At 37.8% G+C, this 26,384-nt stretch overlaps 1 long non-coding RNA gene across 1 annotated transcript in view; it reads left to right on the forward strand.

Moving 5' to 3' along the window:
• The window catches only part of LOC134655764 (uncharacterized), a 448,475-nt gene that overhangs the window by 420,310 nt on the left and 1,781 nt on the right, over positions 1–26,384 (forward strand). The window contains exon 2 of the long non-coding RNA XR_010097459.1: positions 21,745–22,029. This is a non-coding gene — a long non-coding RNA (uncharacterized LOC134655764). The remainder of the gene's footprint in view (positions 1–21,744; positions 22,030–26,384) is intronic.

Consider the following 26,384-nt stretch of genomic DNA (forward strand, 5'->3'; position numbering starts at 1 on the left):
AGCGCTTAGCTTGTACCTATCTTGAATATTTTTGAAGGTAACAAACATAATTTAGACCGTACCTCGTTGCAATAAGGTTTTTTTTATGATACAGGTCCTATATCCTATATTATAGGAGGCAAACGAGCTAACGAATCGCATGATAGCTTAGCTACCTCCGTGGCTCATGGACGGGTGTCCCCTAAAGGGGTTGTAAGTGCGTTGCTAGAATTTAAGATGGGAGTACACTCTTTTCTTGAAGGTTGAAGGTCGTGTCGGTCCTGAATGGAAATACCGCGACAGTTCATCTCACAGTTTAGCTGTGTGAGGTAGGAAGTTTCTGGCACAGTTAACTATGTCAATGGTGGTAGTGGTAGTTATTACATTACTATACTAGATCATGGATAAACCGACCAAGAGCATGTCACTAACGATCATGGAGCATAGCCGCGGACGCACAGACAGACGGACATGGCGAAACTATAGGGGTTCCTAGTTGACTACGGAACCCTAAAAAGTACACCACGCCTACCTACCATAAGAACAATTTAGCAGGCACAATGTATGGCAGCGACTAATTTGTTTATTAAGATAGACGGAAACAAGATAGTTATTTTTATCAATAAATTATTAATGAGTTCGTTTACGAAATGTTTCTTACTAAGCTACCGCAAAGTATATTAAACTAAACCTCCATTCAACTAACCGTCACCATTTTCTTTTAATAAAAGTGTTGCCAACTTTTAATTTCCATATCGTCCTAGTCCATAGTACTCAGAGACAATAGGCGTCGCAAACAAGCTACAACACCAACAGGATATTACGTTGTGTCTAGTTCTCAGCTCAGATGAACAATAGGTACCTACTATACTTACTCTCGTAAGTCCCCGTGTACTTGTATAAGTACAAATTAAACTCGAGTTTTGAACTCATACAGAAATAAAAGAAAGTTCCAAATTCAAATGCGCCAAAATTGCCCTGGGTCTTACAGATACAGGTTGAAATTTGAACAACACCGTTTCATACATTCCGGCTGATGTGATGATTTCTATGGGACAGCCAAATTTTTTTGCGATCCCTAACGGAATAATATCCCAGGATCAAGGACGTTAGCCGCGTAAGCTGAAGACGCCGGTTCGATTCCGGCCTCAGCCACCGGAGGGCTTGATTACTTTTTCATGAGTAGCGTAGAGCGGCGGAGGGCTGGTATTTCGGAGTCCCAATTTCGAGTCGCGCTCGAGACAGTGACCTTTTCACTTTTCCCTTATTTATTTAGAAAGAAAGAAAATACATTTACGTCAAACCAAACCAGTTAAATACATAGAAGACATAGATGAGATGGACGTTAAAAAGGACCCCCCGGCGACCACTTAGCCGACCACTCGGCGTAATGCTAGCATTGTTTAACCCTTTCTGGGTACCGTAAAATGGGGTGAGTAGGGTTTGCGGGGAGAGTTGGGTTATGAATGGGGAGAGAAGGGATGAAAGGGGGGTGAGATGAGATTTTAAGGCTACTGCAACAAAAATAATGTATACCAATTTAAAATGGAGCTATAGGTAATACTCATAATAATAAAAAAATAGATCCAACAATTTACCAAAATCACCTTTGTATGAAATTCCATCTCACCCCAAATACGAGGCACTACGGGGTGAGGTAGGTTTACCTCTTTATCGTCAAAGTTATGAAATGGAACTTCCCAAAATAAAATAAAAACCAAAATACAAACGTCCGGAACACTTATTATATACACCATTCAGTTTTCATATGTAAAAATAAAATGTTATCGAGGTTTGAATTTCAGTTTTGACCCTACTCACCCCATTTTACGGTAATAATTGTATTTTTTTTTTACTTTATGCATTGTGAACGTTACAAATCTCACTTAAGCTTTAATAATATCTGGGAGACCGAGCTTTGCTCGGTAAAACATACAAAAACTCAAAAATCCGCGTTGTCCCAGCGGTATTTAAAGACCTAGTTCATATTAGTCTATTCAGTTTGCATATGTAAAAATAAAATGTTATCGAGGTTTGAATGTCAGTTGTGCCCCTACTCACCCCATTTTACGGTAGACTATTTTACCAGTTTACCAATTTTGAATGCAGTCTGCCAACAATTTGTTTTGTTTGTGCAACTCAGTTGAAAATAAATGGAACCGAGTAGATGGAAAGCGAGTTTCTTAACAAGGGTCGCTTGCCCAAATAGCAATTCTACTTTCCCGTCCTTCACAGCTAGCCAAATCGCATTATCAATCAGTGAAACTGAAACTCAACTCTCGAAAATCAAAATATTTACTCTAAATATGGAGTAAGTATAATTTTCCTGCTCCAAAACATCGTTTCCGTCAGCTTAAATCTATAAAAGTATTAGGTTATTTTGCATTCCTTGTACAGCAATCGGATAAAACTGCCATAAAATCAGAAAAATGCCTCAACAAGAATGCCGTCATTGCTCTTACCGCCTTTTAAAACGAGCATACATCTGAATAAATTCTCTAATTCCTTCGAAAGAGGCGCTCACATGTCGTGGTCTCTAAAAACATTCCAATTTCACACCACTTTCCTTTGGCGTAAGCAAATATTTTTCTTCCCCTAATATCTTTGTCCTCCGTAATTCGAAGCCAAGCAAAAAACCTCATATATAAGGAAAATTAATTATCGCCTTTCACGTTCAAAAGAGATTGCCGAGGGATTTCCTGCGAGAAAATGACTTTTGGGAGGAAGTGTTTTTGCTGTAGTTTTGCTCTTGAAGCGAATATTATTCATTATAGGAATGAAAAAGAAGCGTAATTGTCATGTTAATTATGGAAAACTGCGTCGCAATCGGCATTTGTTTTCATCGTCATGTATTTTCTTTAAAGTAGTTAAGAAGTAAGTAATTGATAATTAAAATAAATAAAGACGTATCTATTAACAATGTTTCATATATCTTTGAATCCGCGCACAACTTTCAAATGTCAGGGACGCCATTGTCACGTGTAGAGGAAAGATATACACAAAATAAATAGTTACCTTTTTGTAGAAATTAAAACAACTATAATAAGTCTTAAAAGTAATATTTGATTATTACATAGGCGAAAGCTATTGGGAAAACTTGGAGTCATAGACTAGGAGTCCTCTAGTCTAGACGGAGTTTAGAGTAATTATTTCATGAAACCGATGCTGGCAAAATACTGGGGTGCGGGGGACGAGGTCAGCGAATCCCCGTGCCGTGATTGGTCCGTGAAAGACACGGACCAATCACGGCACGGGATTCTGACACTTGACTCGAAGATGGAGTAAAACTACCGAATATTTGTGGCAGAGGGGGTTACTATGCTCAGTCTAGCTAGATGATGTCTTGTCTGTGCTTGGAGCAAAATAAAGCAAGTAGCTCAAGACCGATCCAGATGGCGGTTCACTGTGGACGCCCTCTGCCCCATCTAGGGGACATTTATGAAACTAAGTCAAGTACCGTAAAACGGGGTGAGTAGGTTTCGCGGGGAGAGGTGGGTTATGAATGGGGAGAGAAGGTTTGAGAGGGGGGTGGGAAGGGATTTTAAGGCTACTGCTACAAAAATAATGTATTCCAATTTAAAATGGAGCTATAGTAATACGCATAGGTAATAAAAAAAAATCGATGCAACGATCTTCCAAAATCACCTTTGTATGAAAACCCCTCTCACCCCAAATACGAGGCACTACGGGGTGAGGTGGGATTTCCTCTTTATCTTCAAAGTTATGAAATGGAACTATTACCCAAAAAAAACTAAAATACAAACGTCCGGAACACTTATTATATACACCATTCAGTTTTCATATGTAAAAATAAAATGTTATCGAGGTTTGAATTTCAGTTTTGACCCTACTCACCCCATTTTACGGTAATAATTGTATTTTTTTTTTTACTTTATGCATCGTGAACGTTACAAATCTCACTTAAGCATTAATAATATCTGGGAGACCGAGCTTCGCTCGGAAAACATACAAAAACTCAAAAATCCGCGTTGTCCCAGAGGTAAGACCTAGCTAGATTGACTTTTCGCCCGCGAAAACCCCCATATAGCAAATTTCATCGAAATCGTTAGAGCCGTTTCCGAGATCCTCAAAATATATATACATATAAATAAATAAATATACAAGAATTGCTCATTTAAAGGTGTAAGATTAATATTTCCAACCGCTGGAAATTACAATTTCCAATTAATCACTGCACCTTTACCGAGTCTAACTTTCCACGAATAATTGCAATAGTCGCCGGAATATTTCTGGAATATCGCGGCTCGCTCCAACTTTCTGGAATATTGTAGTACATTTTAAAATCCCTGAATACAGAAATTGAAAACTGATTTTAATAGCTTGGATGGAAAATATAATCCCCAAGGACGCCGAATTTTAATATGAATTAAGCCATGTCCGACAGCTTTCTACATACCAGGCTTAATCAAAATCTGTTTATGTGAAACATACTTGAAACGGTAACGGACAAATAGTAGTAGATTTCTACTACACCAGCTTATTCGTAATTTAACCCTCACAACGCTCAAAAGTTTCCACTTTTCGAATCGGTTAAATTTTGGAATCGTTCGCTTGCTCGGGTATCAATATTAGTACGAAGAGTAAAACAACAATTGAGCTTTCTTGTAAAACTATTTCACATACCAGTATGCTTGCCGTTAGTGAAAAAAAAAAACAATTGAATTAAGTTACATAATTGAGGTTATTACAATGCACGTCGCTAAATTCAGGCTCAGCACTTAAAGAAAACAGGAGCTGTCAACGGAGAATACAAAATGCGCTTTTTAAGTTTAAATGAACTTTCATTGAGTTCTACATATATTAAATAAAATTACAAAGGTGATCGCGGGACGTGTCGTTATAGTTCGGATCGAGAAAAAAGAAAGATAATTGCCACATACATTATAAGGTATAACTACAAAATAATTAATTGTTGCTATATAAAAAAAAATACTTAAGCTAAGCTACACTCTATATGTTTTGTATTCATTTGTCAATACGTTTATATTAATTAAGTAAACTACCAAAGCCAACTTCGACTTAATATTAAAATGCCAATAATTCAATGAAAATACAATTTCATTAAAATTTTAATATTAATGCATCCATTACTGCACGTCAAATATCGAATGTGAAATTTATGAGAGACTTTAGTCGCGCGGCGGCTCGGATTTCAATTAAAATTTCAATATATTATTGTAATGAATCACGAATATTGTAAAAGGGATTGTTTCTGGATCCTTTTAACATACGAATGGAGGAAAGCAGGAACAGCTTTTCTAGATTTGTCTATTTTTTGGAAGCATTGTAAAACAACACACTAAAAGGATCTGCCATCACATATAGTCGTTCGATTTGTAGCTGGCCCCGAACGGCTAATCTTTTGTCTATTGTTAAGTAAAACCGCACGTGCCACTACCTGCGAAAAAGGCATTCTAATTGACACCTGAGCGCGGGCTAGTCCAACTCAACAAACCAGTGTAGGTGCGCTCTCCGATAAAGCGCCTTTGTTACGCATCTCGATGACACATTTTAGACTAGAGCCCGTACCATGAGTCACTGACAGTGTCAAAACTGACATATACGCTCGCTTAACATCTCGCTCGCACTAATACGTACGAGTACGAGCGAGATGTATAGAAAGTAAATTACGTTCTCGATGGCGTTTATGTCAGTGCCAAACTGATGGTAGCCGTATAGTGGAGCATTCGCGTTCGACTCGCCAGCACTCAGTAACCGTAGAGGGACCACACAACCTCGTAAAATAGTTTTCCATTAGTTCATTACCTATATTACATTATTATTTCAATTAGATATATTTTTTTCCAAATTGAGATAAATCTATACTGTAATATACGGTCAACAATATATTCTACCGTCTAATTCATGTAGTTAGCTAGTTTTTATGAAGCTATAAAGCTACTAAACTAATGAAGAGTTGTTTATAGTGGTGCCATGGACCAGGATGCAGAAAACTTGCGCAGGCTTCGATAAATAATTCAACAATTTCGTGCGCCATGGTCTTAGTGCATTTCTGTGTAGGGACATCGATGTGTGAAACCGCGTCTGCTCGTTGTTTAAAACGTACTCGTATAAATTTAAAAACAAAACATACAGGCCAATTCTAACGTTCACATGACATCAATTCGATATTTGAATGATATTGGAATCATATCACAGCTGCCATTCGCGCGGGCGTCTCGCTCGCACTAATACATGTACGGACAAGTCAGAGAGCGTGAATGACAGCTAACTGATAATTATGATAATGGTGGCTACATTAGGTGGTTTTCATAGGTATTCAATCAAACCCCGGCTCGTACCAACGATTTTTTCGGAACTCATGTACGATAGGTAAGTACATATATCATTTGATATTTACCAGCCACTTTACGGTGAACATCGTTAGGAAACCGGACTAATACCTACGGCCTAGTTTTACCTCTGAGCTGGAAGTAGCTTTCTTAAAAACTAAAGTTTATTCTAATTCGTGGAAGTTGCAAAGCGGAAAAAGGGTAACATTCCATTTCTGACCGCAGCTGCACTACTGTTACTGAACGCGCCGCTGTTACTGACAATTTCCATAGTAAAATTGACAGTAGTGCAGCTGTGGTTGGAAATGGACTGTCACCTAAAGTCTGCAATATATCACGTAAACTGCGAAAAAAATCAAACGTACAATGCCGCATCCATAAAGTGGTTCTAACTTCAAGCCCTAACTTATGCCTCAAGTGACTTACGGCATGGGAATTAATGGCACATAAACATTAGCCTAATTTGTTCTGACGTCATTCTGCTGAAACCTAGCGTTTTAGTTCAACTGGGCTTATATTAGTTACATACCTATTTCGACTTTATTCAATAAAATCTTGACATGTCGACAGCTGGGATGCGACCCGTATTATTTTTGCAGTAACATCTGGTGCTCCGATAAGACACCCTGTGCTAATTTAAATTTCAAGGGCCGTATGTACAGTAAAACGTTGTAAGATACACGTGCGAATAGGTAATTCGCAATAATAAGGGTTGCAATTTTATTTTGTGTTGTTAAGGTACTGTAAGGTATTGTTAAGGTACCTAAGGTATAAAAAAACCGGCCAAGTGCGAGTCGGACTCGCGCACGGAGGGTTCCGCACCATCAACAAAAAATAGAGCAAAACAAGCAAAAAAACGGTCACCCATCCAAGTACTGACCCCGCCCGACGTTGCTTAACTTCGGTCAAAAAATAATTAATTAAAAATTAAAAAACACAACTGCAGTTTAAAAGCGAACTGAAAAGCTAAAAATAATTTTATTTATGTTAGTTACTCAACTTAATGAATGTAAATTAGAATATAAGTGTTCAGGCAGGGTCATTAACAGCAAATGCAAAAGTTTAGGCTCATTTAGGATCGTGACGCTGTACCTGCATATTTTATTTCAATTGCAGTCGGGGACCTAGATGTATTAAAATTTTCCCATTTAAAAGGTCCCCGACTGCAATCAAAATAAAATATACAGGTACAGTCACGATCCTAAATGAGCCTAAACTTTTGCATTTGCTGTTAATGACCCTGCCTGAACACTTATATTCTAATTTACATTCATTAAGTTGAGTAACTAACATAAATAAAATTATTTTTAGCTATTCAGTTCGCTTTTAAACTGCAGTTGTGTTTTTTAATTTTTAATTAATTATTTTTATTTTATACATTTTAGTGATCATACAAACTAACCATATTTTTTATGATTTAAGACAATGTAGTTCCTTCAAGGAGCTTTCATCATTCTGATTTTTGATATGTTACCATGAAACGTGCTTGAAAACCTAAATAGGTCGGACCCAAAACCAGACGTATTGAAAAGTGCTAGAGCTTACTATTTCTGCAACTACATATTTCCTATAATATCTTTAATACTGCATAATTATAATACCGATATTTAGATAATATAATATATGTGTCGTAGTCAGATTGTATAATCCGCCGTATTACATTACGGCTAGCCGTTTTACAAAACAGGGGCGTTTTGAAATGCGGCGGTTCGACGATTAGCCGGATTGTCATTACGATACGTTCTTCAATAAGGCGGCCTACGTTTAGCCGCATCGTATCTACTATTTAAATTGTAGAGTGACCATTCTTACGGTCGCCTACGTAACCGGAGTTTGACAATGTTTGCAATTTAATTTATTTTTACCATGGTCCCACCGCACTTCATGTGTTTCTTTTCCAAAACATTTCCTTCACAACTTAAATAGACGGAGCCCCGCTTCGCGGTGCTCCTATTTCTGGGCGGTTTGCCCTTCGGGCATCTGAAGCTACCTAACGAACCTAACCTACTTACCTACCTACGCTTTTTTCCCCAAAGTGTAATGTTTTCACGGACGTCTCACTAAATCAATAGCTAGGTAGGTTAGGTTCATTAGGTAGCTTCAGATGCCCGAAGGGCAAACCGCTCAGAAATAGGAGCCCCGCGAAGCGGGGCTCCGTCTAGTTAAGTTGCAAAGGAAATGTTTTTTGAAAAGAAACAGTCCGACGAACTCCAGATTTGATGGACACCCCAGCGTTTTTCATAGTTTGTTGTTGTTATGTCAGGCAGCGCCACGAGTGTTAAAAATGGGCACTAAAAACTGTCAAAGCGGCGGCTAATGACTCGCTGTATTACATTACGGCTAGCCGTCTTGAAGAACGTATGGCGCCGAATACATTCCGGCGGATTTTCATTCAGCCGCATTCAATCCGGCTAATCGTCGAACCGCCGCATTTCAAAACGCCCCTGTTTTGTAAAACGGCTAGCCGTAATGTAATACGGCGGATTATACAATCCGACTGCGACATATGTAAATGGTAGCAATTGCATGTACCTAATGCTGATACAGATGGCGCTGATTTATTCGGATCTAAAGTTACACTTATGGAGGTTTATTTACGTGATTACCTCCTCATCAGAGTTGATCGATGAATTTGAACGAAAGTTGTGGCATATGTGGTGTTGTGGTTTATGTGGCATAGATATTACTGCGATTTAGGTTAATAGTACAAGCAAAAAGTATGTGGGCTTATAGCGAGCTGTAAAAGTTCCTTCGACCCTTTGTGGAGTTCGGTCTTCGGCCTTTATCATTTAGATACTTGTACTTGTGCTTGGTTTTTGAAGAACTAGTAAGCTTGCGTAGAAATGATCCTCTCTCGGACGCTACGAGCCGTCGGCCCTTAATTGAAGCTTTGGCCTTCGGCCTTCGCAATTAAGAAAATTGGGGAAGTTTCAAAAAGCACGCACCTGCCTTACGCTCCGGGACTACGGCCCTACGCGGAGCTCGGCCTTCGAAATTAAGATGCTTCGGGAAGTTGGAAGCGCGCACCGAGCCTGGCTAAGGGCCTCCGCCCTACGCAGAGCTCGGCCTTCGGGCTTCGCAATTAAGAAACTTGGGGAAGATACAAAAAGCACACACCTGGGTTATATACGCTCCGGGCCTTACGGCCCTACGCGGATTTCGGCCTTCGGAATTAATATGCTTGGGGAAGTTGAAAGCGCGCACCGAGCCTGGCTCCGGGCCTTCGGCCCTACTCGGAGCTCAGCCTTCGGCCTTCGCAATGAAGAAACTTGGGGAAGATACAAAAAGCACACACCTGGGTTATATACGCTCCGGGCCTTACGGCCCTACGCGGATTTCGGCCTTCGGAATTAATATGTTTGGGGAAGTTGAAAGCGCGCACCGAGCCTGGCTCCGGGCCTTCGGCCCTACTCGGAGCTCGGCCTTCGGCCTTCGCAATTAGAATACTTAGGGATATAGTATAAAGCGCGCACCGGGTCTGTCTTACGCTTTTACGCCTTCGTGTAGGGTATGCAGCTCGGCCTTAAGTTTTTGAAAAAATTTTGATTTTTACAAAAAGAATAGATTATTAATGACACTTTCACACTTTTTTCTGTCAAAGTCGGTGCAGAGTTAGCTTAGACGGACTCTACAATCGTATCGATTAATAAATATAAGTTATTTGTACACATTTCGATTCCATTAGCGCAATTTGGAACATAGGTACCTATTGGCTGCTTTTAATAGATGTGTTAAAAACTTTAAGTAATATAATGTAATATGTACTATAATTATGTTTTTTTATGATCGGCGGTCAAAACCTTCCTTTTAATATCCGATTCAATAATAATATTTGGTTTTATGGGATTTGCTTTTCTTAACATATTTTGATAATTCTTACTTTCTTAAAATTAAACTTAAACCAACATGTTGCATATATATTATTACTCGTCTTTTAAAGCTCTACATTTTGATACCCTACTCGATAGGTTTGCAAGATATTTTTTTCTTAAGGTTCCGTAATATGGCGTATTAAGTCCGCCATATTGATTTTGTAATGACGTCACATAGCCTATGTTACCCGGGATGACGTAAGGATTCTAATGATGTATCATACATCTAAATCGGTTGAGGCATTCTGAAGTTATCGTGGAATAAAGAAACTCACATACATATATACATACAAACATGAACGCTGAAAACAATACACTCTTTTTTTTGGGCAGTCGTGTAAAAATCACGTTTGTTGTATGGGAGCCCCACTTAAATCTTTATTTTATTCTGTTTTTAGTATTTGTTGTTATAGCGGCAACAGAAATACATCATCTGTGAAAATTTCAACTGTCTAGCTATCACGGTTCGTGAGATACAGCCTGGTGACAGACGGACGGACGGACGGACGGACGGACGGACAGCGAAGTCTTAGTAATAGAGTCCCGTTTTTACCCTTTGGGTACGGAACCCTAAAAACGAAGTGACGGGTGCATTGACCCGGGCTCGGACCATTCTAGAATGATGGGCTTGATTTTCATACTGGAAGCGTATTCTGATGGTAATAAGTAAGTAAATATATATAATGATAAGCTGTTAGGTTAGAGCAGACATCAGACTACACTATATAGAATGAATATAAAATCAGCCCCAGTGGCGCTATTTTTAATGAACGCTGGTAAACTAATTTGCTAACCGATATCAAAGGGAATGCGAAAAATAAAAAAGCAATCCAATGAATTTTCAAATTTAAACGCTACCAATCATTCCGCATAAAAAAGTTAACGTAATTTTTATTTAATTCGAAACGAAACTTCGACACACTAAGTTATCCGTTATCCTCTTTTGTCCAGTTTTTAATTAATTAAAAAAGTACGAAGAATCGGTACGAATGTCCGTGAAAAAGCGGAACGGTAATGAACAAGCGAAATTTTTTAATTTCTTTAACGAAACTCCGTGGAGTGTCGTGCCAAATGAAATAAGTTGATTTTCTTTCTTGTTTACAAGGTTCAGTTGTGAGTTTGTTGGTTCTGCAAATTGGGATTTACGTTTAGCGTTTAAATTTTGGTGTTTTATGATCATGACTGTTATGAATGTTGGGAGTTTAGTCTGTTTCTTAGTGACAGTATTTTATTGCTATTTTTTCTGTCTTCTTCCTCGCGTTATCCCGGCATTTTGCCACGGCTCATGGGAGCCTGGGGTCCGCTTGACAACTAATCCCAAGAATTGACGTAGGCTCTAGTTTTTACGGAAGCGACTGCCATCTGACCTTCCAACCCAGAGGGGAAACTAGGCCTTATTGGGATTAGTCCGGCTTCCTCATGATGTTTTCCTTCACCGAAAAGCAACTGGTAAATATCAAATGATATTTCGTACATAAGTTCCGAAAAACTCATTGGTACGAGCCGGGGTTTGAACCCGCGACCTCCGGATTGAAAATCGCACGCTCTTACCGCTAGGCCACCAGCGCTTCTGCTATTGCTATTCTTTTCTGTAATTTTAGGTTAATTACTGACTTCTGCCTGCGTCTGCGTGATAATAATTAAAACTATCCCAACGTCCTTGGGACCCATATCTTCTTCTACTCAACTATCTTTAACTATCTTCATACCAAATTCATTGAAATCGGTTGTGCTATTTGAGCGTGAAAAAGTTACAGATAGACAGACAAAATTACTTTAGCTTATAATAATTAGGGATTTAATAATTACGTAGGTACTAAATGGCACCATTTATGCCTCATCAACTTTATACTGCATTTTCATAAAAATATATATCGTTAGCCGTGTTCGTATTTATGTAACAATTTGTTAAAGTTTTGGTATCGCACCACAAACTAGTGCGATTTACTTACTAGAGTCTGTTCGGATAGACAAGAGTCGTGGACTGTATGGGGCCCAATACATTCCACAACTCTTCTCTTTCCGAACAGACGATTTACTTAATGGTGACTCTCAGTACATTTCGCGCACAATATCATAGTATTGTATGTAGTTAGTTAATGGCACCTACGACTCTGAATATCTCATTAGAAATGTGCCCTCTCTTCGCGATGATATTCCTAGCAACATAATAAAGATTTAAACCTCTATCTCAGTACTGAAAAATCCTAACAAATTAGAACAAAACAGATGCATGCGTCCACGAACTTTCCATGCATTGTGAGTCGAATTCAAGTTTCCGAATCAAAAGATTTAATATTTCTTACTAAACCTCTATATCATTTTGTTGCAGCCATTTATTAATGTAACTTATTGTGTACCGATTAAGGCTGCAAATCCAATGATCAGTTAGTGCGAGATACGGTGTTGCGAAAGTAAAATCTGGCTTAGCAACCGGAATGGAATGATTTACATGTCCCATTGTGTATGTTGTCTTTGTTTTCTTTTAAAACGGAATATGTGAATTAACAATAAGCTCTGTGAAACATGCTTCTTGGTTTTGGAATATTGTGCCTGAGTTTTTAATGTTTTTATGAGCTTTTATTTAACTTTCATTGCTTGCATATCTCTCCGTTTAAATTTTATAAACGTGTTGCAATTCGATTGAGCTGATGTTTCTTCTATAATAACACCTAGAACTCTATCGAGGTGTATTTTTAATTGCGAAATATGTTTACTTGATAAAAATAAAAGGTAATCGCCATCAACATTATGATTATGGAAATCTCTAAAATTCAGATACCCTGATGAACTATTTCAAATTTAATGAGACGACATTTCACTGTACTAGTACCGCGAAATAATTTGCTGTTAGCAGCGCCACGCTTAATCTCAAGAAGACATTAATGACTTGCCTACATGGATGCAATTTTGATTTGTCAAAATAACGATTCAATATGGAATGGAATTGAAGACCTTTTTGTGGGCCTTTGCCGGGCTAGCACATTATTGGTGCAACAGTATCTCGTGGCGAGATAGACTACCCGTCCCTCTTTTGTTAACATATTTAGAAAAGACTACCCGTCCCTCTTTTGTTAACATATTTAGAAAAAGACGGGTTGTCTATCTCGCCGCGAGATACTGTCGCGCCAATCATGTGCTAGCCCGGCTGTGATAGACTTCATGTATACGGTTTACTTATCAAAGTGTGGGCGTTTGGTAGATATCAAGTTACAGTATTATCACCACAAAGTCAAAAGCTTTGCACTTTGCCATCACCAGCGTCACAAACTCGCAAAATGTCCAGCCTGAAATCCATATGAGCGACTAATCCGCCCGTCTAATAATCCGTCATGGAATCTGGACTTTGAGTCGTATGAACACATGAACACAACGTACTAGAATTAATATAGAAGTCTGACTAAAGCCACAGGGCGGACACGCCATAGGTACATCAAAAATGATTTGCGTTTATATGTGTGCGCGGCACGTCTGTACACGCGTCATTGAGTTTCTGACGGAATCCTGACTAGGGCTTCCAAATACCGGACTTCTCACAATACCGGTATTAATACCGAAACTGTCTTCATCAATACCGGGATCCCGGGATCTCGGTATTGGATATGAATCGCTTAAAAATATATAGTTTTATTAAAAAGGGGAATTAGAAAGGCTCACTGGAATACCAGATATGTCCTAAAAGCTATTACAACAATAAAAGAGTCAATGCCGCCATCTGCAATAATTTTATTTCACACTCCAGGTTGGCAATAATTTTATCCAATTTGTTGACTTCACCTCACCAGTCACATTTGTAGTTCAACTTAACCAACCAGACAACATTTTTTTTGGTTTGCCATTATTACAGTTATCCTTGCTCTTTCGTTTTATTTTTTGATATAAAATTATAAGAACTAATTATGTTAATATTAATGTTACTATCATCATATTCATCACTCACATAACTTCAGGATTCATCCACCACCAACCACCAAATATTAATCTGACGCATTAGGCAACGATCTTGTTTCAATAATAAAATGCGGGCTAGAGACCAGTTAGAGTTAGACCAAGTAAAGTCTGCAACGATTTTGATAGCATACGCAGTACGCAGTGCAAGTGTTATTTGTACGTCATAATTTCATAGAAGTTTGACGTTTAATATAACACTTGCACTGCGCGTGCTATCAAAATCGTTGCAGACTTTTCTTGGTCAACTCTAGATGCGTCTGACGTTTAGTAAGCTTTTTTATACAGCCGAATATAATAGATTTAAAGGGTTTATACTGAGCATTTCCCTCATTTTTTTAAATACCGGGATCCCGGTATTGCCTTTAAAAATACCGGTATTGAAAAATGCGTTTAAAAAGACGGGATCCCGGGATCCCGAAATACCGAGATCCCGGTATTGGAAGCCCTAATCCTGACATGTTCTCAGTAGAGCGCCTTACGCATACATTCATGTCGCGGCCTGTCGCGGGCGAGGTAATCCGAATCGGGGCGGGGCGGTGCGTGTCCGTTCTGTATGATAATACTATTACTTATTCTGTGCTAAAGCTCAAAATGTATCCCACGGAAATTGTGTCGCGAGCGTTTCAACTGTACTGCGCGCATGTTGACGACATTGTAGGTAAAGGATGATTCACGCTAGACCGAGCCGTGCCCGGGCCGAGGCCTCCGACATGTAATTTTTTATGACTGCTGATCGGTGATCACGTGGTGATTTCACCAAAACTTTGACCAATAAAAATAATAACTTTATTCTGTATTGGCAGATATTTGATATTGGGTAATTATTGAAAGCTGACCCAAAGCATAGAGAAATATAATAAAACAAGAGTGCTCACTCCATACATCAGTTCAGACTATTAATTTCAGTGTCTACATCTAGCATCGAGTAGCGGAACTATCAGTACTACTACTTGACAATAGATGTAGCACCGACCGGAAAGTCTTTTCTCAACAGCATAAGACTTTCCGGTCGGTGCTACATCTATTGTTAAGTAGCAGTACTGATAGTTCCACTACTCGATGCTAGATGCTAAATAGTCTTTTTGGTACTAAAACTGATGTATGGATTGAGCACTCTTTGTATTTTTTTCTCTATGCCCAAAGTCATTAAATATTTTAGAAACATTAAATTTATCTCGCAAAAGATATATTTTTGTGGTGTAACAACGCCATTGTATCAGTCTAAACTTATTTGTCAAAATAACATTTAACTGTTCACTTAGCCACTAATTTGAATCCACAATGGCGAGCGCTAATCTATGGTTATAGGCTCTAATACAATTAGCATTAGCATTCGCTTCCGTAATAACATCGTCCATATTGTTAAGAGTCACACGAACATGGGTATTATCATTATAGAAAATATATTTACACTACATATGGGGCTACTTTTCCGCACTAGTGCGGAAAATAGCACTTTTCGTGCGTATGTCGAAACTTTAAAGTGCCATATGTACTGTAAAACGTTGTTCAATACACGTGCGAATAGGTAATTCGCAACTCGTGTCGATTTAAAACATTCCCTTCCGTCGTGTTTTAATTTATCGCCACTCGTTTCGAATTTCCTCTTTTTCGCACTTGTATCGAAAATAACTATTACGCAATTTGATATATTTTAACCAGTCATGTTTTTTTTTTCTTTTTTTAATTAATATTTCATATTATTATATTCATATTTCTTTATTCATAAAATTACAAATTTTATATGTCAAAAATTAATACTTATAATTAGTCAATTTCAATTCATTAATATAATATTCATCAGTTACAGTAAAATAAAACACTATTATAATAATCAACACCATTCAGATAAATAAAATAAATTAAAAAATTAAATTACAATTAAATCATTATTATTATATTCTGACATGTCATAAAAGGCATTTCTAGTGTGCCATTTTTTTAACTGAGAGTAGAATGTCAGGTCATTTTCAATATTTTTAATAATAATAGGATCTGGGAGACCGAGCTTTGCTCGGAAAACATATAAAAACTCAAAAATGCGCGTTTTCCCAGAGATAAAACCTAGCTAGATCGAGTTTTCGCCCTCGAAACCCCCGTATAGCAAATTTCATCGAAATCGTTAGAGCCGTTCCCGAGATCCCCGAAATATATATAGATAGAAATAAATAAATATACAAGAATTGCTCGTTTAAAGGTATTAGATAGATTAGATTAGATAAAAGTATTAAATAAATATTTGCATGTTTTTCGCTTCATAACTCTTATAAGTAACCTACCCAAAAAATCAAAGAAAGGGAAACGAAGGGGTAGCTATGATTAATTTACAATAAATTGTGTTAAAGTAGTTCGAATAATGTCAATATGCATGAAAATGGTGACTACATTTGTATGGAAAGGGGTCGTCCACTACCCTCTTAACCGGGTATTTTTTTAAATTAATAATACTTCGTTGATTCACTATCACAGCGAACTCACAAGTCTCAAACTACTCAAGTGCCATAGATTATTGGCGTTCATTTCCTATATGCCAATTTCCGCCATTCTGAAATCTTTTCCAAAAAACGAAACGACAAAAAAAATCTAACTACCTACCTGCCTGCTCACAAAATTTCACGAGAATCGGTTTAGATATGCGACAAGCAGATACATCCGGACATACGAAAGCATTTTTGCCAAAGCTGAAACGGAAACCTTTGCTAACGCTCGGTCAATTAAAGCTCGGTCGTTAAACTATTGCATCTATATATATTGTACAATAGTGTTAATTTCCATATCTTTCCGATGTAAAGGCATTTGATTTACCCAACACCCTGTGCATTTGACTCCGAATACCACCCGGGCGTTATATCTCGGTTCGTCCGGTTCAAGATGGCTGGCGGATATCCGGTCTTATTGGAGATAGCTGACGGATATACTTATTTATACATGGTGTGTAGTGGGTAATTAAAAGTGAATTAATATCGGTATTTAGGTATTATTGTATACCTACTTACTCTTAAACAAGACGAGCAGCATACATTTTTGCACAGGTACAACCTCCACCAAACTGTATATTGGTAACAGTTAGTTGGCAGAAATAGGTTCCCTCTCTTTACATACCGTTTTAAGCTATTACGTATGTATTTACTTAGGTATATAAACTATTTAGGTTTGTTGCTAGCTGTACCAGAATGTATGGGAGCCCCACTTTAATATTTATTTTATTCTACATAGTATTTGTTGACAGAAATACAATACATCATCTGTGAAAATTTCAACTGTCTAGCTATCACGGTTCATGATTTACAGCCCCAACCGACCGACAGACAGACGGACAGACAGATAGACAGGCAGACAAACAGACAAACAGACAAACAGACAGACAGACAGACAGACAGACAGACGGATAGAAGAATCTTAATAGTAATAGGGTCCCGTTTTTACCCTTTGTGTACGGAACCTTAAAAAGTAGCGAGGCATACTATTTCTCGTGAATAGAGGTCAGGATTTTTTATTAATATACTACTAAAAGAGATTGGTTTTCCTGTATTGGTTTAAATTGAGGAAACCTACAGGGGGCCGATTTTTGAATCTCGATCACTCGATTTCGTCACTCGAAAATCGGAGGAAAACGGCGAAATGCTGATTTTTGAAATACGAGCGATATATATTGGGAATCTAGTGGTATTGACCACTTGTTTTCAATTCTATTAGTAGAATTTACATGACTAATAGTGGAGATATTACTGAACGAAATACGCGAAATCAAGCGGTCGAATTTCAAAAATCGGCCCCCAGGTACTATTACCATTCTTCGCCACCATGCATAACAGTAGAAATTGAGATTCGAAAGCTCATTCAACTAAATACCATATTCTAAGGCAATAAAGTTCAAGTTCAAACTGGTCTTCCAATGTCGCTTACGACTGGTATGGGTAGTATTTTGCACAATTCGTAATCATATCTCGGTATACACACCGATTGTTCGCCATTGTATTGTAAATTCAACGTTTCCCTAACATGATTTATTGGGGTATTTATTTGATAGATGGCGTTACTAGTAGGTATCAATAAACGAAAATAAATTATATTGAAGGGACATGTCATGTTTTGTTGTAAGTTGGGTCTTAGCTGTTATAGTGTGGCTGAAAATTTTAACCGACTTCAAATAAACTAGGAGGTTATCAATTCGACCGTGGTTTTTGCACTTACCCGTCAAACTAGCCAATTAGGGTATTTGTCAATTTTTTATCAGGTTTGGGACCCATTGTCGCAAAGTAATACAAGAGTCACAAATGATGGTCAAAGTCGGGCACAAGTTTGTAGACCACGAAATTCTGCTTCATAAATTGAACAGATATGGTATAAGAGGTCCAGCGTGGGACTGGATCGCTAGCTACCTTAGAAGCCGTCACCAGTGTGTTGAAATCACCAGCATCGATGGTAATGACAAAATAGCTTATAAATCGAACTACAAACCTAACACGACCGGCGTGCCTCAGGGCAGCATCCTGGGGCCCTTGCTATCTTTACTTTATATTAATGATCTCCCAAAAGTAGTAAGCCATGATTCTATCCTCTTTGCGGATGACACAACGCTGCTCATTAAAAATGACGACGATACGGCATTTGATGATAAAATCAACCAAGCTCTAGTAAATGTAATAGACTAGCTAGAAAACAATAATTTAAAAATTAACATTAGTAAAACAAAAATGATACAATTCCAGAGATACCGAAGTAAACATATTGATTTAGAAATTAAGTACAACGGTTCAATAATTGAAGAAGTAGATTCTGCATCTTTCCTTGGAATAAACATTGACCACTTCTGTAATTGGAAGAGCCACATTGATAGCCTAGGCACTAAATTGGATCGATTTGTTTATGTACTCTATCGTATTCGCAATGTGGTTTCGGAAGAAGCCGCTTTCGGCATATCACGGGTACGTGTCATCCCTATTGAGATATGGTTTGATAATATGGGGGAACCCAGTCGATGCTGATATCATATTTAAAGCACAAAAAAAATGTGTAAGGTCTCTATCTGGGGCTTGGCATTTAGACCACTGCAGACCTTTATTTAGGCAGAATAAAATATTGACACTACCCGCAATGTACATCTTGAAATATGTACTTTTGTCAAAAAGCACCCCACGTGTTTTAAAACAATCACCATGAGGTCTCAAAGAGGTACACATCGATTTAATCTGTACATGCCCAGGACAAATTTTTCACTGAGCAGGAACGTACATTGCATGGCAATACAATTATTCAATACTTTTACTGACGATTTTAAGGCCCTTCCAATAAAATTATTCAAAAAGCACTTGTTTGACCATTTGACAAAGAGCTGTTATTATTCAATTGATGAGTTTTTGACATTATGTAAACTATAGGCTACAGATATATTGTTTGATTATTGATACATTGACTATGTTTTATAATGATTGTACATTTTTATACTAGACGAACTGTAATCTTAAATTATATTGTCAATTTATGATTTTATTATTAATTGTAATTTATTATTTTTCAACGTGACATTTGAATGGAAGTTTAATATTAGATAGTAATTTAAGAATATTTGTACGCCGTTTATTATGGTAAATTAAGGACTGGAAACAATATTATGTAACATCAATTTATACCCTTTTTTACACAAATAAACTATTCTATTCTATTCTATTCTATTCAAGCATTTTACTGACGAATCTCATCTAACAAAATGGCAATACATCGTGACGTCACCAGGTTTTTCTTTTACTAGAGTTACGACAATTATTATTTGCCACTTAAATTTTTAATTATGCGTAAAATATCGGTGAAACCTCATATACCTTGGTAAACTTATACAGGGTGCTTCCTGTAACAGGAGCAATAAATTAAACTGTAGGCTGTACTCCTCAAACTGACCAACATTTGTTCAGCAACTTTTGAAAATAACTCGTGTTTTGATTTTTATTACACTTTAAAGTTTATTCTAAGACACAATGTATTGCAAATTTTGTTATGTTTAAAGCGTGACAAGCAACGTCAAACACACTGATGTCAGCGTACATTGAAGGCAATATTTATTTTGTATGAAAAAGGGGAAGTCTAAAGGATTGATAATTTTTAATAGTTGCTGAACCAATGTTGGTCAGTTTGAGGAGTACAGCCTTTAGTTTAATTTATTGCTCCTGTTACAGGAAGCACTCTGTATAACCCTAACTAATTGATTTCTGCGGTGGCATTCGCAATAAGCAAAGCAGTAACATCACAGAGACCGACTTCATTTAATTGCTCCATATGAACTTTAATTAAACCTTTTAATTAAGTATGTTACTGCAATCGCAACAAGCGCAGACTCCACTATCGAGCCGAGGCCAATTCAGATGGCAATTTCTTGTTATCAATTTTTTGCGGATATGATCAGTCAGCTGTCAAGATAAATATTCTCAACCAGAAATGTCATTATTTACAGCTGACAGTTTAGTAATTCAAAATTTAAGAAGATGTCTTAGTAGGTATAACTTTCATACGTTATACCTACCTAGTCTTAAGTATAAACAGGGCAGGGCAAGTATAAACAAACCGCGAAAATCGAAGTTCGTCAATTGCGGGAATTTTTTCTGTCACTCTCATTAACTCTTGATGAGAGTAAAAGAGAAAGATCCCCGTAATTTGCGAATTTCGGTTTTGGCGGTAGGCCCTCAGGCTGCACTGTTTGTTCATTCTCGAATTTCCCGATAATTTCGGTGTGCCCCTTGCATGATTGTCATTAATATGTATACATAGTTATCACGAAAAGTCGCTTTGAATCATCTAAATACTCGACTTGCCTGCTCTTGGGAACTGGTGTACTGAAATAGTTTTGAATTGTAATTAGCCTCGTTGTAGGTAGTTAGCTGCAATGTTGATTAAGATTGCAAATTGTTATACTCGTACTAGACTGAAAACAGTAGAATATTAATACTGAAAAGTGGTTCTGTTCTGTATTGTTTCCCAAAAAGTTTTAAGTCCTAAATAATGTATCGTTTTCCCGCATTTTCGTTAGTCATAATTCATTTGGTTCATAAACGCGTCACTTTTCAGGATTGCCATAAAACAACCCTAACCTAACCTATCTATAGGATAACCTTACGAAAATCCTGAAAAGTTAACGGTTTCAGTTTTATGACTAATGATAATATAACAAACAATACATTATGACTTAAAACTTAAAAGTGGTTGAGTGATGGTCAAAGATACGAAGTTGAGTTGATCTATTCGTAGGAGAATGTTCTCTGTGTACGAAAAAGTGTCCGTCAAAAAGCTTTAAAAAGGCGCCATAATAGCAACAGCCAGCCTATTATGGATAGCTTTATCCATCTTTATCCACGTGATAAAATAACTGTCACTGTTTAACACCGTGGGAAAGAAAGTGACGGATACCGTTTTATCACGCTGTCACGTAGACAAGAACGACCATCATATCCGTACAGGACGCGCCAAATAATACTAAAGTAGAACAGAGAAGGAAAATTTTCGTAGCATATGTCATCCCTTGATACATATTTTCTTTTCGTCTGGCGTTTGTCGATGTACCTACGATCGACATGTTAATCGTACAAAAAAGCGGCCAAGTGCGAGTCGGACTCGCCCATGAAGGGTTCCGTATTTAGGCGATTTATGACGTATTAAAAAAAAAAACTACTTACTAGATCTCGTTCAAACCAATTTTCGGTGGAAGTTTACATGGTAATGTACATCGTATATTTTTTTTAGTTTTATCATTCTCTTATTTTAGAAGTTACAGGGGGGGGGGACACATTTTACCACTTTGGAAGTGTCTCTCGCGCAAACTATTCAGTTTAGAAAAAAATGATATTAGAAACCTCAATATCATTTTTGAAGACCTATCCATAGATACCCCACACGTATGGGTTTGATGAAAAAAAAATTTTTGAGTTTCAGTTCGAAGTATGGGGAACCCCAAAAAATTATTGTTTTTTTTATATTTTTGTGTGAAAATCTTAATGCGGTTCACAGAATACATCTACTTACCAAGTTTCAACAGTATAGTTCTTATAGTTTCGGAGAAAAGTGGCTGTGACATACGGACGGACAGACAGACGGACAGACAGACAGACAGACATGACGAATCTATAAGGGTTCCGTTTTTTGCCATTTAGCTACGGAACCCTAAAAAGTGGCTTTTCCAAAGTTTGGGTTTAAGTCAGCTGTACGGCTGCAAAGGGGTCGTTCTCGCATTTCGTGCAAATCGGTGTTTTCGGAAATTTACCAAAAATGTGGTGGCGTTTTCAAATATCTGTTAATGCAAGGTTGTAACATAGGGCCTAAAGTATATGTCTCTCCAATGAACAATTCTAAAAAGATATGTATTTTCTTTATATGTACAATTAACACCCAATTTTTTCATTCATCTCTACATGTAACGCGTGAAGATATAACTTTGACCTACATTTTAACCTTAAGATACTACAAATAGAAAATTCGTTGTTTGTTCAATAAATGACTTATTTAGTTATGTTTTAAATCGTATAATATTAGAAGCTAGAAATAAATAATAAAAACTATACAGCCTTATAAGTGTATAGTTCAAGTAATTTCTTCATTACCGACGCGAGAAATAGATTAGCTATATTTTGCTATATAGCGAGGGTATATAGCGCCTACCGCCGATGCAACACATTGTTCGTCAGTCAGTTGGCCGCGTGATCTCGTAGCGGACGCCCGTGTGCCGCTGTTAGCGAAAATATATACGATCTCTCGGGTCGGGAAGGAGTGTGGTTCTCGTTAGTCTTCATCGCCATCGCGTGATTTATACAGTAAGTAGCAAGTGTACATTATTATAATTATACGTAATGAAGTGTTTTAGTGTCCCCTTTCAGATGGTTTATTCTGCAAAATTAAGGTCTGATGCCAACTGATGTAGGCGACAAAAACTTCCAAAACTTCATTCATATCGGTTTCATTCACTTCTTTTCCTTCTAATTTTACTGGGAAAGGTAATGAATGACTTAAGAAGGTAATGATAATATATTCGAGGCAGTGCATTTAATGGAAAGAGGCTTAGTTATTATAAATATTACGTTGTTATAAACATTTAAAACTGTATATGATAATAGGGGAGCCCAACCGGGGAGCCTTTGTAGTCTAAGATGGTCGACCTTCACCGATATGTCTGACGGATGAAACTTACATATTATGAAAGAAAATATATTCCTGAACATAAATAAATAGGGTTGCTTAAAGAAATATGGTCAAAACTATGTTTAATTATTTTTTGAAAAAAAAAAATTTTTTCTTCAAATTTCACCGATCTGTCTGACAAACGAAATAAGTTCCAATGGAAAGTATACAACTTGTACAATATAAATCAACTAGGTTGCCTATCTTTTTCCGGTCACTATTATGTGGTTATAGGGTTGCTTGCGAAAATCCGGTCACAAATAAGGTTTGCCAGGCTTTTAAATAAAATAAGAAGGGAAGACTTTTAGCGATAACTCATAAACGGCTTAACTTATCAAGTTCGCTTTAATTTTGTTTGAATGAGTTTATTAAGCACTATTTTTATGATTTTTTTCCATATTTTTTGGATCGATTTTTCAAAAGTTAGAAGGAATAACCGTTTTTTATTCTTTCTAAATTATTATTTCCGAATTGATTGACTTTATCAAAAAATGTTGTTTGCAAACTCCTATTTATTTTTAAAGACCTATCCGACGACACCCCACACTATAGGGTTAAAACGATAAAAAAAAATTACATAGGTACAAAACGCGAATGATTTAAATATATTTTGTCTATGCTAATTTTTGAAAATTTGAAAACTATGTTTTATGTGATATGGTGCGCAGATGATCAAACCGACTTAACAAACACTTGGGGTTAACAATCTCGACTTATAATGATGATAAGTAAATGGTGAATGTACCATCTAGCTTGAACATTATAAGTTGAGATTGTCAACTCCAAGTGTATGTCAAGTCGGTTTGATCATCTCCGCAGTGCTTAAGACACATGTTTTTAATATTGTTGATTTTAATTGGTGTTAATTTTCTTGAAATACAGTTTTTTATATAAATAATAAATAAATAAATAAATAAATATTGGGGGACATCTTACACAGATCAACCTAGCCCCAAACTAAGCAAAGCTTGTACTATGGGTGCTAGGCGACGATATACATACGTATATAGATAAATACATATTTATATACATAGAATATGTTCGATTTCATAAGTTTGTTTCATTACCGTCCACTGATAAAATTACCATCTCGGCCGAATTCATTACCAGCGCGTAGTTCATTACCAGTAGCCTTATTAAATGAAAAGTAATAACGTTACAAAGGTGCCTTTAGCAGAAAAATGTTAATAAATGAATCCACAAATTGACGAAACTCAAAAGTTTACCATTTAAAACAAAAATTACAAATCGAGAGAATCTCACCGATTTGCACGAAATGAGAGAATGACCCAAAGACGATACAACAAAAACAACAAAATGTTATTATTTGCTGCGAGCACGATCACTTTCTGGTCGCTAGCCAGATTATCTGAACACGCTGTGCAGATTTTAATCACATCTCCCGTGCCAAGATTCTGATGTGCCAATTGCTTGCCAAGGTATCGCCTAGTGTAATACAAGTATATGTCTTGAGATTCACAATAATATTTAGCGAAAACTGCTTCAACTTCTAGAGTCAGACCAAAAAAAGTCTGCAGCGGATTTGATAGCCCACGCAGTGCAAGTGTTGTTTATAAGTCACAATTTCATAGAAGTTTGACGTTTAAAATAACAGTTGCACTGCGTGAGCTATCAAATCCGCTGCAGACTTTTCTTGGTCTGACTCTACTATTTTAGACGGATTAGGTACTTACATCGAATATAATAATGTACATATTTTAATTACATCCCGACGTTCGAAGATCGAGATGTATTTCATTTCATGAATAAAGGGTGACTCACGCTAGACCGGGCCGTGGCCGGGCCGGAGCTTCCGGCGCTTCATTTTCTATGGAAAGTACCACCGGTACGGTACCACAAGTACGGAGATGGCGGGACGACCTGGACGCGCGCATATTTCAACGATTGGCCGGATTGCTCAAGACCGAGACGAGTGGAGATCGAGGGGGGAGGGGGGAGGCAAAGGCCCAGCAGTGGAACACTGTATAGGCTTATAATAATAATAAAAAAGTACCACGTGATCACCGATCAGCCGTCATAGAAAATGACGTCGGACGCCCCGGTCCGGGCACGGCCCGGTCTAGCATGAGTCATCCTTTAAGGGGCCCACTGATTACCGGTCCGCCGGACGATATCGGCCTGTCAGTTGTTCGGAACTGTCGAGTTTTTGTTCTAACTGACAGTCCGATATCCCTATTAATCAGTGGGTCCCTTTAATATTGCGGTTACCTAACGCTGCGTTTACGAAAAATTTTGGATTACAACGAACCCGCTACCAAAAAGCCGCTCCAAAACAATCGAAGTCACCCTCTCGTTTTCAAACACTTGGCATGAATAGGTATTTGCGTAACATTTATGGTACTCGATTTCGTTAAAAAAACAACGGGTTGCACTCCGGGAGTGCTGGCAGAAGTGAAAACTCAATCACTATTGCAAAATGTCTGCAGCACTATGTATAATTGGGGTTAACGCCATCTACCGTTATTTCGTCGCATTACTTGAAACCCCTAAGTACATCGTTGTTGGTACTCGAGTTATATTAATACCAGTTAGAGCGAAACTCACTAGATAGCATTTAAATCAATAAAGAAAAACTCAATGACATTACATGTAGCAGTTTTTCAGGTCACGTGTTCGTCTTACGGTCACGTCATCTCTCGCGGGTTTCACATTTTTTCCCCACCTCAAAACTTTCTGAGGTGGAGAAATGGGTGGGGTGGGGATTTTTGAAGTGAAAACTTCTTTAGCGGAGCTGTGCACTTGCACAGCGCCGCTAAAGAAGTTTTCACTTCAAAAATACGCCGACTAGAAATGTTGTTAGTAAATCCCGGAGATAATTCTACCTTATGCTGGTCAGCCTCAAACGTTCGCAATAGTAATACAGCGCCAGACTGGCAGTTCCGGCTGCGTGTCAACGCCTCACCGTTCGCTGCCCCAAACTGTAGCTATTAGTGTAAGGCCTGAGTGGACGCTCGAAGCGGAGCGTTCGGCGGGGCGTGCAGCGTGGCTTCGGGGTCACAAGTGATGTGAGCAGTGTGCACTAAGGGTCTCCCCAAACTTATCGACGCGGAATCGGCAATGCCAATAGAAATGAAACTTTATGTCCACG

This window comes from Cydia amplana, chromosome 17 (assembly GCF_948474715.1).
Source record: "Cydia amplana chromosome 17, ilCydAmpl1.1, whole genome shotgun sequence".
Lineage (NCBI taxonomy): Eukaryota > Metazoa > Arthropoda > Insecta > Lepidoptera > Tortricidae > Cydia > Cydia amplana.